Source organism: Cydia splendana, chromosome 1 (assembly GCF_910591565.1).
Source record: "Cydia splendana chromosome 1, ilCydSple1.2, whole genome shotgun sequence".
NCBI classification, from domain to species: Eukaryota; Metazoa; Arthropoda; class Insecta; order Lepidoptera; family Tortricidae; genus Cydia; species Cydia splendana.
The window spans coordinates 11,529,087-11,543,662 of NC_085960.1; positions in this window are offsets into that span (position 1 = coordinate 11,529,087).

The following is a 14,576-nucleotide window of genomic DNA, read 5'->3' on the forward strand; positions in this document are numbered from 1 at the left end:
TTTTTTTACTATCAGGCAACTAACGCCTCATATATAGATGGTCAAGCAAATCTTGTCAGTAGAAAAAGGCGCGAAATTCAAATTTTCTATGGGAAGATATCTTTTCGCGCCTACATTTTTCAAATTTGCCGCCTTTTTCTACTGACAAGATCTGCTTGACCCAGTATAAATACATACTTAAAACTGGTATACATACTGGTATACCAGTTTTACATAATAAACAGAACAAAAAAGTACCTTCCAATAAAATATTTTTCACGACACCAGCTCGTAAAGGCTTACTTTGCACTTCAGCATGCAGCAAAGTTGCATTTTATTCACATGTGAGGCAAAGTAATCAAATGCAAATTTTGAGTTGTTTTCTTATGTTTCCTGGTAGAATTGACTTTTGAATGATGATTTTGGATGATAAATATTTAATAACATTCATTTGGATTTGATTTTGTTTGATATTTTACATTTAATATTTGCTTCGGGTTGGTGTGGTGAAAAATTTTGTGTTTCACTCGGGGGCAAGATTCCATTTTTCGAACCAATTCACCGGTTCAATTTTGGGATCTTTCGCTTGCTCGGTTATCAATATTAGCACCAGCGGTTAAACAACAACGCTCAAGATTCCATTTTTCGAACCAATTCACCGGTTCAATTTTGGGATCTTTCGCTTGCTCGGTTATCAATATTAGCACCAGCGGTTAAACAACAAGTTTGCCCCCTTGTAAAGCAAATAACTATTGTTTAGAATAGGTACTTACAAAAGTCAGAATTTATACTTCCCCTGGCAACATTGTTAAACCGCACGTGACGTGACACGACGCCAACGGTGAATCAACCCATCGGCTTCGCCGAGAACCAGCGGCGAAAAATAGAAACTAAAATAAGTATCGCAAACATTTTGGATAAGGTGTTAGCAGGTGCGCTCTCTATGTTACACCTGTACTGTATTTAATAAGTAGGAATATACAGTACACAATTCCTTTTATGAATATGGCGTAAAGTATATGGTATATGGAGTAGGTAAAGGTATAGGCAAAAAGAATAGATAGTATTACATATGTCTTTGGTATAGGTAAGTACTTTGCTAATACCATCTAATACTGAAAATAGACAGTCCTTATCAGATATAGCGAAGCGGCCAAGGGGCTGTCCATAAATTACGTCATCGATTTTTGACGATTTTTGACCCCCCCCCCCTATAATCATCCAAAATCATGCTTCAAATGACCCCATTTCCTCCTACTTCATGCTACCGTCATCCGATGTCCAGACCCCCCCCCCCTAATTTGAAATGATAGCCCCCAAGGTGTTCAAAAATATCTGTATATCCACTTTAACGTCTTGATAACAAACTAACGGCGCGATTCGGGAAATGAATTAGAGATTCACTAGATATGAAATAGTAAAGATATGTGACGATCTACGAAAAAAGGTACCTTATGGCGGTTGGCGCTTACGCTATTATTAACGCCGCTCCAATATTATTGCAGCCGCCATAAGGTACCTTTGGCGTGGAACGTCACATATCTTTACTATTTCATATCTAGTGAATCTCTAATTCATTTTGCGAATCGCGCCGTAAGCCTCTATTGTTCAGATAATTATATGTGAACACGACCGCTCTGATAATAAGCACGATAATAAGATATTATGATGGCGACTGCATCTAAAGAACCTCTAGTCACATTTTATTTTAATTAGATTTTTTTCTATTTAGCATCAAGAGCACTTTCGATCCTGATAAGATCCGAGATCCGATTCTTTACGTTACGTTACCTTCAATTTTCCATATACTATATGTATATTAACAGTGATATTACTACTTTCCACCGAAAGGGGAAACTGCTTGAGGATTGCCAACCATCTAAGTGTTGATGATGGAAATGTCGCGTAGACCTACTTAAAAAAATCAAGTCATAATCTTTCAGGCATCCTATCTCACACTAGCTACGTCAGGACTTCAGAACCCTCTGGTACGTAGGATGAAGCTATTATATTGAACAACCAAAACCCAGTCATAGTCAATTGTCGTGACGAATATGACAAAACCCTTTTCTATATATCGCAAATTTAGTTAACCGTTGTACCTTACGAGACTATTATTTATTGTATAGGAAAGGAGTCGTGGCTACGAGTAACACGATTTACCGAAACCAGCCGATTTATCGGTCCGACGTGACCGCACTGTCACGGAAAATGTATTAAACTATCAATATATATGTATGTAGCCTTTATTGATTCTACTTGAAATGTTCGTGGTGATCGAACCTAGCCAACGGAGTCAAGTGCGGTCTCAACTCTCAAGTTAGAGTCAAATGTGAAGTTCAGGACATTCTCAATATCACTAGTTCACTACACCTATAAAACAAAGTTCCCCGTCGCGTGTATGTATACATCTATGTTCGTGATAAACTCAAAAACTACTGTACGGATATTCATGCGGTTTTTACCTATCAATAGAGTGGATTCTTGAGGAAGGTTTAGGTGTATTTGTTAAGGTTTTGTGTAACCCGTACGAAGCCGGGGCGGATCGATGGTTGTAAATAAAGGTATGAAGGTACCTATCCCTCACTTAGGGTTGCCAGATGGTCGGGATTTGGCGGGATTCTCCCGATTTTTAGCATGTGTTCCATTCCCGACAAAGTGAAAATTGTCCCGAAAAACAGCTTCAAGTTATAAAACAATAATTTCAAGTTCCAAACTGTCGTCGAGCGAGCGAGCTGACGTAGTGGCAATAAGGTAAAATATCGTTGTTTTTAATACAATTACTTTAATTTGAATGTATTTTTTTTCCCGACTTAAGTCCCAAAATCCCGAAAGATTGATCTTGTTTCCCGATAATAGCGCCTTTCGATCTGGGGGGGAATTCCAGAAGGCACATTTGACGTTTCGTGGGAATATCCAGTTGACGCGGATAATTCGTCACTTGTCGAATTGCGTACACTTGCCATCTGTCAGTGAACTATATCCTCACTAGAGGTGGGGCGTTGTACTGAAATAGTTTTTGGGACAGGTTTTTCTTAATGGACGACTTTTTGTTTGTCGAGTATTTAAAAGCACGGACTTTAATTTTCAAAATATAACAAATATGAAGTTGCCAACACCTCGTACCTCCATTCTTACCTTTACTTTAAGTAAAATATTTTTTTGTTAACTGACAGTCGTACGGGTATCTGTTGGATCAAAAAATAATGGAAATAATTTTTACATTGTTAATATGTCATTTGATTAATGGCCTTGACTCAAAACGTCACGATACGTCGGATCCCTACTAATGAAAAGTCGATATTTGCATAAATAACCCTTATTTGTAAGACGCTTAAGTACGGTAAACACTTAAATTGCCTATTTGGGGTGGTACACGTAAAACTGGTATTTTCATAGAAACGTACTTTTGGTACGCATTTTGCCAACGTGTCCCAGCTCTAGTTAGGATCGCAATGGATCGCAAGTTGTTGCATTTGACAGCGTGCGATCGTAACTGTCAATGAAATCACATCATCACTAGACTTTTTTGTCGATGGGTATGGCCGCCATATTTGGATTTATGACATTCAAAAGGGGATCCTACGGCATAGAGTAAACTGCATTCTTATTTTTCTACAATATTTTGATTCTTCTACTGGACGCAAGATGGAGTTAGCATCTTGGCGTTATAAAAATAAACCGCAAGAACATGACATGCAGTTGCGTGTGGTTGCGTGGGTGTAGATCTATCATGAAAACGAACATGACTGTGACAATTGTCTATGATTAAAAAAATAATTGACAAATATCATAAAGCAATACATATACTCAAAAATGGCAAAAAGAAAACAGATTTATTATAAACATACTTACAAATGATATAGGTAAAAAGTTTGATTTGTAAACCAATGGTCGTGGGTCCTAACCCCGGCTATTATTAACAATGAACTTGTTGTAACTATCTTAACCGATTGCTTTTCGGTGAAGTAAAATATCACGAGGAAGACGGAGTAGCTACTATAAGGTATAATATATATTTTTCCCCTCTGGGTTAGATGTCAGGAAGAGATAGTGAAGAATGCCTGAAAATAAGCATTTATTGTGTTGTTAGACTAGTTTTCTTTTATAAAATTTTTAATTGTCACAACAGCAAGCTAAAAGCCCTAAGCCATGAGCCAGGGTATGTTAGGTGCAGGCTTAGGGGCTAATCTCGAGGAAACCGGAGCTTCGGCGACTAGCTGCCAACTTTCCCAACTCACTTTTACATCAGCTCCTTTGATTAATAAATTCAGGTAAAATTCGTAACAACTAGTGCCTGTGCCATACTCTACATTGGACGCTATGCCTAATTAGTTGTTATTAATGTTGAATTTTCAATGGCATATAAGACACCGGTCGTATACCGACTTAGAAATTTGGATTTTCTCAGTTTGAATGAATAGCAAACTGGAGAGTTTTAGATTAATTTAAAACTTTACTTATTATTCATTTTAGGTATTTTGTGAAGAAAGGTCTTCACAGACATTGACAGAAAATCGGGAAACACCGGCCAGGTGCGTCAGACCACGCAAAATGGAGGATTCCATGCCTACTTATTTTACCATGTATATCCATATATCATTAAAATACCGTTTCTTCGCAGCACTACACTTCAGTCCTTTTATTAGAAAAGTAATATGTTTACTTGTTTAGGTACCTATACGTAAGTAATTTTGTTCTGTGAAACTTATTGTTTGTGTTACGAGACTTACGAGTAGGTAACTTTGGCACAATAAAGCCTAGATCTCAATAAGGCCTAGTTTACCCTCTGGGTTGGAAGGTCAGAAGGCAGTCGCTTTCGTAAAAACTGGTGCCTACGCCCATTATTGGGATTAGTTGTCAAGTAGACCCCAGGCTCTCTCTCATGAACCGTGGCAATTATGCCGGGATAACACAATAAAGAATATTTGGCTAAATAGTTAAATCCTTATTTGATTAGACTCGTGTATTTAACCTACTCGTATTTTGCCACCTAGAAGGCTCGAATTGGTTGTTATTTGTGGCTTTCCATAAAATAAGGGCACGTCTTTATGCTTCAAGTGCAATAAGGACGTTTTCATCTGAAATTCCAATAGAAATTGGACTAAATTGAACCAAAAGCCACATTTTTACAAGTTTTTATGTAGTTTCACTTTCACCTGTCCCGTTGTCTGTTTGTAACAATCAAACCTAAAGACCCAAGTAATCAAGTTTTCACAGATGTTCCGAATAAATATAGTTTTTTCAAAGGACTGTCTCATTTCAATCGTATACAGAGACAATCATAGGTACTATCTTTGTCTTACACATTACACTAGTACTAGCATCCAAAAGAAAAGGACGACTATAGTTTTCCCGGTTCTTACTGACTGATAAATTGGTTTGACCAACTATATAACATTGATGGATCAAGGCGGTTTGTTTACAGAGGGCTTGCGGCGAAACCCGAAAATCGAAATTTCGTTATCTGCCACTCTATCGCTCGGATATACAAGAGTGATAGAGAGGCAGTTAACAAAATTTGGAATTTCGTGTTTCACGGTAGGCCCATTGTTTGTGGTATTTTTTCCGCAAAGACGAAGTACGCACGTTAAACGCCAAAAAGTTAGTATTTAAATGTTTATGATATTCATTTAAATCGTCGTTGGTGGTTCTTGCTTGTGTGAGTTATAATGTCACTGTACCATCACCTGCGTACTCAACCTTCACGTTATAATTTTTATTTTTTTAAATATTAACGCTGTCATAGTAACGAAAATAATAAACACGTCAATCGAAGTAAAGAATTTAATATCCAAGAAAAAAATGCTGAATATGTAAAGCATCATTTATTATAGAATTGAAATGATATACCAATTATACGGGTTACATCTTAAAACAGATGATTATCTTGGAAAGGATACACAGGTGAACAAAGTTAAGGTAAAATAGGTAAGTACATAATTCACTCGGCTTGCCTGGCCCACGCATGCTGCACCTACCACGACCACAGCCCGTAGAAACGTGGGGGCCCGTAGAGGCAACGCGTGCTAGGCCCCTGGCGTGGCGGCCTAGCACGCGTTGCCTCTATGAGGAGCTGTCAAAGCACCTTAAGGCCTGCGCAAACCGGCGGAGCGCAGCGCAGATCACTTTAAAATAAAATTATCAATGTATTTTCTTCCCTATTTCAATTACCTTCAGGTATAAATTTAAATGCTTTGAGACCGACTTCGGAGCATCACGGAGGATTGTTACTCCGTGGCATCGAGGAGCACGTTAGAGGATACCACGGTGGTAGGCGCCGGCATGCCGCGGCATCCCCCGGCATGCGCCGAGGCCTCCCGCGGCGTGCGCCGGAGTAGCGCCGGGACGACGGGGGAGAACTCGTGCACACTAGTCACTAATCCCTTGTGATAGAGTACACGCGGCGGCATGCCGCGGCATTTCCCGGCCTGCGCCAAAGTGCTCTCTGGTGCGCCGGCCGCCAGCGCTTGGGCTGTGCGCGCTCGCGATATCGCGGGGGATTTCACCTCGCCGGTGTGCGCTGCGCGGCGTAAATCCTCCTCGGTGATCTGCGCTGCGCTCCGCCGGTTTGCGCTGGCCTTTATACCTATATGCTTCTGGTAATGCTCTAGGTAATGGGACGAACATCCACTTTGGTGGACACGTTCAGAAAAAGGAGAATATTATACAATGAGCTTTATTTCCATATGACCCAAGACTCTTTCGAAGATTTCAGAAACCAATATCCAGCAAGCACCGTCTGGCTTTCCGCTTGGAAGATATGGAAATACATTGCACGTACCTACATATATAAATATGTGTAATCATGTGCCGAAGCATATTAAGTTATTAAGAGGAAAGGGGATGACCGGTTCTCCATACAAACGTAGTCCCCATTTTCCTCTCTGGATATTTATATTATGGAATATAGGTAGTTAGCCATCAACAAACTGTAGTGCCCAATGCATTTTGCTACATTGTACAAATTTAGATTTCAGCTTGTCAGGTTTTGGCATTATTTTCTTCCATCAATCCCACGTTCTTCAGTGTTCATGTGTACAGATTTTTTCAGTTTCAGGAACGCGTGAAAATCGAAAGTTTAAATAAAAGAGAAGAAATTTCCGATGGCTGTGGGAATGTAACAAAATTTTAAAGTAGCGATTTAAGATAATCAATCATCTACAAACACGTTTTCGGCCACAGCGAATACGTTCACCTCTAAGAATGTCGGTGGTGCACTCTCAAAGTAAAAAAAAAGGGTAAGTAAATATTAACTATTAAGCTCATTACACGAATTGTCTAACAGTTACAAAAAATAAACTACATACTTATTGGGAAAAATATTTTGTTTGTCGATAATAGGTAGTTGAAATTTACTAAGCACTGTAAGTTTAGGGTTCCGTAGCAATAATGGCAAAAACGGAACACTAACAGTTTCGTCATGCATCTGTCTGTCTGTCCATATGTCACAGCAATTTTACTCAAAACTATAAGATAATGAAGGTAAGGTCACTGTGGGCAAGTCCGGCTACAAGGCAAGCCCGGCAACATCAAAGAGATACCTAATCACTACGTTTTAAGAGACGGGACTTCCATACTAGCGACTGGAATCAGTTTTTGTCAGTCTGTGTGTGAGTTTGGTTCTCCAACCATACCAACATGTACGACAAAGAACTGTCAAAGAACAATAGTACCAACATAACAGAGTCCAGGGCTCGGAACCGGTATTGATATACCGGTTAATATCGTTCATAAACCGTTATATTATTTCGTTCATTGATAAACCGGTTAATTGATGGAACGCGAACTTTAAAATTTAGTTCTCTCTTCTAACCGGTTAGTTGAGAGAACCAAATGTTTTCGTTCTCGAGGAACGATATAATACCGGTTAATCTCAGCCGTCTACAATATTAATACATTATCCGGCTACCCGCTCTAAGTACTCGATCTCGATGTTGACTTGACGGTGCTGCTTGCTGACTGAATTGTTTATTTTTAGGGTTCCGTACCCAAAGGGTAAAACTATTACTAAGACTTCGATGTCCGTCCGTCCGTCCGTCTGTCTGTCACCAGGCTGTATCTCACGAACCGTGATAGCTAGACAGTTGAAATTTTCACAGATGATGTATTTCTGTTGCCGCTATAACAACAAATACTAAAAACAGAATAAAATAAAGATTTAAATGGGGCTCCCATACAACAAACGTGATTTTTGACCAAAGTTAAGCAACGTCGGGCGTGGTCAGTACTTGGATGGGTGACCGTTTTTTTTTTGCATTTTTTTTCCGTTTTATTTTGCATTATGGTACGGAACCATTGGTGCGCGAGTCCGACTCGCACTTGCCCGGTTTTTCTTATTTATACTTTTTGGGCGTGTGAGTTTTGACTGTTGGTGTTGGTGGTGTTTTGTTACATTTAAAATGGATTCACAAAGTTGTAAATATATTCCGGACAGTCAACCATTTTTCAATGAAGAAGAGACCGATAATTTCGATTCTGACAACTGTAAGTAAAATAAGTGGGTACACATTTTTTTGATAATCCTAGTCTGAAAGGATATAACGCTCTGAATTGTATTAGCAGCTTCTCCTCCTCTCCTCCTTGCATTTTGTATGCAAATTAAAAAGAATATTAAATGTTGGTGGACGTAATTAAGCAAACAATGCTGACACGCTGGCGTGCAAATTATTTATTGTCTATAGATATTCATTTTGAATTTTGTTAATCCTTTTTAACCGAGTTCCAAATCCCAAAGGAGGAGGTTATCAATTCGATTGTATGTTTTTTTTTATGTTTGATACTCCATATCTCCGTCATTAGTGTCATTACTTAATTACTGGACCGATTTTGAAAATTCTTTTATGATTGTACGTATATGCATACAGATTGGTCCCGTTTTTGTCAAAACCCAGTTCTGATGATGGGATCCATGAGGAATCGAGGGAACTCCTCAAATCTTAAGGGCATACATATAGTGATTTTTGGGTTTTTATCAACAAATTAAGCATATACATCCAAAAAAGTGACATTTGATGAAGTGGAACTGCTGATGATGATCAGAACGGAACTCTTCAACGACGCATAGTTCACGTTTGGCGATTTGTCGTCTTCGTTATGTTTGTTAAGCAAGTTAAGTTTTTAAGCCACATTTTTGTCAAGCTCGAGTTCTGATGACGGGATCCATGAGGAATCGAGGGAACTCCTCAAATCTTAAAGGCATGCGTATAGAGATTTTTGTATTTACATCAGAAAATCAAGCATTTTCATTAAAAACTGTCGCATTTGATGAAGTGGAACTGCTGATGATGACTAGAACAGAACTCTTTAACGACGCATAGTTCACGTTTGGTGATTTCGAATTTCGATTTTGACTTGGACTGCGACCCGGACGCGAAACCAGAACCGGACTCATACCCGGATCCGGTTCGGACCTGGATCCGGACCTGGACTCGGACCCGGATTCGGACCCGGACTCGGACCCCGGACTCGGAACCGGACTCGGACCCGGACACGGACCCGGAACCGGATTCGGACCCGAGCTCGGAACCGGACTCGGACCCGGACTCGGACCCGAACTCGGACCCGGACTCGGACTCGGACCCGGACTCGGACCCGGACTCGGACCCGGACTCGGACCCGGACTCGGACTCGGAACCGAACTCGGACCCGGACTCGGACCCGGACACGAACCCGGACTCGGAACCGAACTCGGACCCGGATTCGGAACCGGACTCGGACCCGGACTTGAACCCGGACTTGGACTCGGACTCGGACCCGGACCCGGACCCGGCCTCGGACTCGGACTCGGACCCGGACTCGGACCCGGACTCGGACTCGGACCCGGACTCGGACCCGGACCTTGACCCGGATAACCACTATGATACCTTAGGAAAATCTATTAGAAATGTGCAGTCCAGCGGGAGTCGGACTTAATTACTTCGTTTTTGATCCGACCCTACGGGTTTTTCACTCACGTTTCACATAAAAAATACATTGTTAAAAATTGTGTAATGTTACATTTCTAATGTACGAACGGAACCCTTGCAACGCGAGTCTGACTCGCACTTGGCCGGTTTTTTTTTTAATTTTCAAGCAGATGGGCTAATTGATGGTGGCAAATATGAAACTGATTAGTTTTCTTGTATAAATAAATAATTGGTTGATTTTAATCAATAATAAAAATAATTAATAATACCTTCTTCTATAATCATTCTAAAGCTGCTATAAAAAAAATTATTAAATAAAATTATAAAATAAAACATCTGAAACTATTATTTATTAACAAACAGGAAAAACATGTAACAAACATACACTAATTAATTAATAAGTAGAAAAGTAATAAAAAAACAATAAACAAAAAACACATATTTCGGCGCACACAGCGTACTGCAGGACGCAAAAGGATTCCTACGCAGCGATACGCTTCGCTTTTTCGAGAAAAGCACTGATATTCTGCCGGTTACAAATAATAATACTCATTTTATCTTGCTGCGACGTTTTCAATTTAACCGGTTTATTTCGTTCCTCAAGAGAGCGTAATTGGTGTAAACCGTTATTTCAAAAGAACAGTTCTTTAACCGGTAACCGCAAACGGAAACGAAATCCATTTCGTTCCCGGGCAAATGAACGAAACCGGTTTGAGCGTTGAGAACGGTTTCCGAGCCCTGTAACAGACTTAAATAGTGTAGTATGCTACATGCTTGCGTATTTTATCGATATCGATAAATTGGGGCGGGTTGAAACATAGGCCTGGTTAGGCATAGGTTAGAATCGATCACTGCGCACGACGGCCTTTCAGTCCTGCTTGTGACCAGTTAGAACTGTTTGACGGGATGACGAATAGGAACAGATTTGCCGTGTGACCAATAGCTACAAAACTATGATGTGACTTAATGACTGACGTTGACGCTTTTGTGATGATGCTGATGATGTGACTTTTTTTGAGAACTCAATTTACTTGTGAAGAATTGAAACAAATAATTTCGCTTTTGGCGGTGCGACAGGTTATAACAAAATTTTGGTGTGACGAGTTGATGCCTGAATCCTTTTCGCCTGGTGTTAGGTACTTTATTAAATTTTGATCTCAGTAAATTAAAAGAAACGATTGAAATTCAGTTTAAATGACTATTGATCCTTTATTTCGGAAATCAAAAAAATAATTACCTACGTGTAATTATTTGCCAAAAAAGGTTTACCACCCCATTTTCGTAGTATATGGCCTATATGGGCGACTTGCCTTTGTATTAGAAAAATGGTGTTTATTTCTAATCTACACCCCATATTAACAAGTTTAAAGTACACTTTTCATTGTCTTGATTCGTTCCTTTTAGGAATTTGACTACGAACATTACGCACCCATAGATTGGCTGATATCATTACTAGACGGACTTCCCTTAAACTGCACGGGAAGTCCATCTACTCGCCAAATTTAAAAAAAAAAAACTATTGTTTTTGCTTAATTTGTGTTTGAAATGATCTGTCACTAAAGCTAAACTATTAATCGAACGAGCGAGCGAAGCGAAGTACTTACATTCGACTTTGAACACGCGGCTGGCTAGGGGCACGTCCTGGCATTTCGATGTTTTTAAGCTGAACTGGCAGAAGATAGTTTGATACTCAATAACTTAAGTAAATTTGTTCTAATTTAAATGAAATTAGGTAAACGTGTAGTCGAGGGCATTATATTTTAGTCATTAAATTATGAGCAGGCCCGATCAAGGGGTTATTGAGCTAGAAGAGCTTAGAAGGCCAAAAAGCTGTTTGTAAGAGGTCTTGCTATTCTGGTAATTTTAATTGCAAGAAACATGGTCGAGTTTAGTATCAAATGAAAGTGCTTGGTTTACACTTTTATAATATCGTTTTTAAATTTACCATTTTGGAATAATTAGCAAGATAAAAATAAAATAAACATAAGTATTTGACATTTGACAGGAAATGTTTCAGGTTAGCACAGATACAGTTTATTTTTATCTCTATGGTGGTGACTTAAGTCCAGGGGAGGGACAGCCGTATACAAAGCCCTTTATTCGAAAAAATAGCGCCATCTATATTACTTAACGCTAAACTTTTTTTTGTTAATATGGCTTCACTTTATTTCGTCAGAACGTCTTAAAAGTCTTGTATCCAGGGCATGAAACAAACAAATAAACATCTGATAGAACAGATTATTTATCGCGTTGCCATACTTGCCATGGAGGCAATTGTCACAAAAAAACAACTTTGTCGAATAAAACTCAAAATATTATAACACCGTATTTATAGTCTGTACTACGACATAATTCATATAAATAAAAATACTTTCAGTTTTACAATGTTAAAAGAAACAAAGTTTTCATACGCCATCACAGTTGCTGAGAACTTTATTATCAGAAAATTCAGAAAAAATCAGGGCGGGTAGATTCACAACCTGTGCTGCGTTCAATTGTGTTTCGTGGTCAATTGTGTGTTATTCCAGCCGTGTATGATAGGTATTTTATTTACATCAACAGTCAAGTTAAAAGTACCTGTTTTCGTGTATTAATAAATATCCTGAAGCCTTTCTTCAAAGTCGAAGTTTTTTACGTTCGCAACATAGGTCCTTAGACGCTATTTATGCCCCTTCACCCCTGATATTGACGTTGATGCTTCTGGTTAAGAATTACAGATGGCGCTTCAAAATTGATGCAAAAAAGTTCCACGAGAAGGTCTCTTTGTCCTATACAGGGTGTCCCTAGCCATTGGACAAAGCCGAAATGTACATATGCATCAGGGTATATAGAACCAGTATACAAAGTATCATAACAATCGGTGTAGCGGTTACGAATAAATTAACAAATTACAATTTTTTTACTTTGGAGCAACCTCTGTGTTAATAGCTCCTGAGGTAATAAATAGTATAAAACCTTCTTGGACCGTTTTGATTATCGTTTTTATTTATGACATTAATAAGATTCTGACTTTTGACAAATGTCACCATTGTCGCACATTTTCAAAAAAAATGCCAAAAGCACTGCCAATGATTAATAACAATTAACACGCGTTCGACAAGGATGACGGTCAGGGCATGAAGTTATCTAGATCCGAATTGTCAAATGTGACAGCGCTATCCTGTTTTGCCAGTAATGTAAACAGAATTACCCGAACGTCTGAAATTTCTTTCGTGAATCGGAAGATATTGCTAACGAATAATTAAAATTGACGTGTTATTGTAAAATTTAAGATAAAATACATTATAAATGAAAATTATAAAATTATAAAGAAATATTTTAACTTATTAACCATAGCTATAATGTACCCATGTAACATGTTATGTTGAAATAAAGTGGCAATGTTATTGTGACGTAGGCCCGTGTCACTCTGGGAATAGAAGACCATGTTTTATTAGACCATGATTAAAATAATAATAATTAATAACCGTTAGAGCATTTCTGAGAAGTAACCCTAAGTGGGATATCAGGGTTTGTCCAATGGCTAAGGTCACCCTGTATATAGATGGTCAAGCAAATCTTGTCAGTAGAAAAAGGCGTGAAATTCAAATTTTGTATCAGACGATATCCCTTCGCGCCTACATTTTTCAAATTTTGTTCTATATATAGATGGTCAAGCAAATCTTGTCAGTAGAAAAAGGCGTGAAATTCAAATTTTGTATCGGACGATATCCCTTCGCGCCTACATTTTTCAAATTTGCCGCCTTTTTCTACTGACAAGATCTGCTTGACCAACTATATTATACATACTACTCTTTGCTTAAATCTGTCAGTTGCCGCCTATAGTGCGACATAAAATAGTAGAAATTAAATAAAATGGAACTCAAAAATGTCCATACTAAATTGTTGCCATGTGTAAGCATTTTACGTCAAAAATGTGACAGTTACGTAGAAACTGGCGCCCTCATTTATTTTCTATTATTTTATGTCACTATACGAGTACCTAAGTAGGTGCAACAAAGTCAATCGCTATATAATTTTTGGTTAACCGCGATTTCTCAGTTCGGGGCGAACTACTAGTTATTAAATACTTCATCGTATGCGATTACAAGCGTTAATGTAGGTTAATAATTAACGGAACTAGATCACTCCAAAGTGAAAAAAAAAATGCCGGTCTTGCCTACAGTGACCTTAAGTATATTTAATTTTGTAAACCTCTACTTAGGTTACAAGTTCAACCGGTTGGTGGTGGTGAACCGATTTGGAAAATTAGTTTTTTGTTTGGAAGTATATACATAGTTCCAAGTTGGTCCCGTTTTTATCCCAGTTCTGATGATGGGATCCATGAGGAATCCACGGAACTCTTCGAATCTTATAGGCATACATATAGCGTTTTTTGTGTTTTCATCAATAAAGCAAGTAGGTATTTACATTCAGTTTTTATTTATATCAGTTAAAGTGACAATTAACGAAATGGAACTGCTGACGATGATTAAAACGGAACTCTTTAACGATGCATGCACTTTGGCGATTTGTACTCTTGGTTAAGTTTACTAAGCCCGTAAGATTTATAAAGAACATTTTTATCAAGGTTTAGTCTGATGATAGGTTCCATGAGGGATTGAGGGAACTCCTCAAACCTTATAAGCAAACATACAGCGAGTTTTGTATTTTCATCAACTAAATAACTAAGCATTTACAGTTACAAAG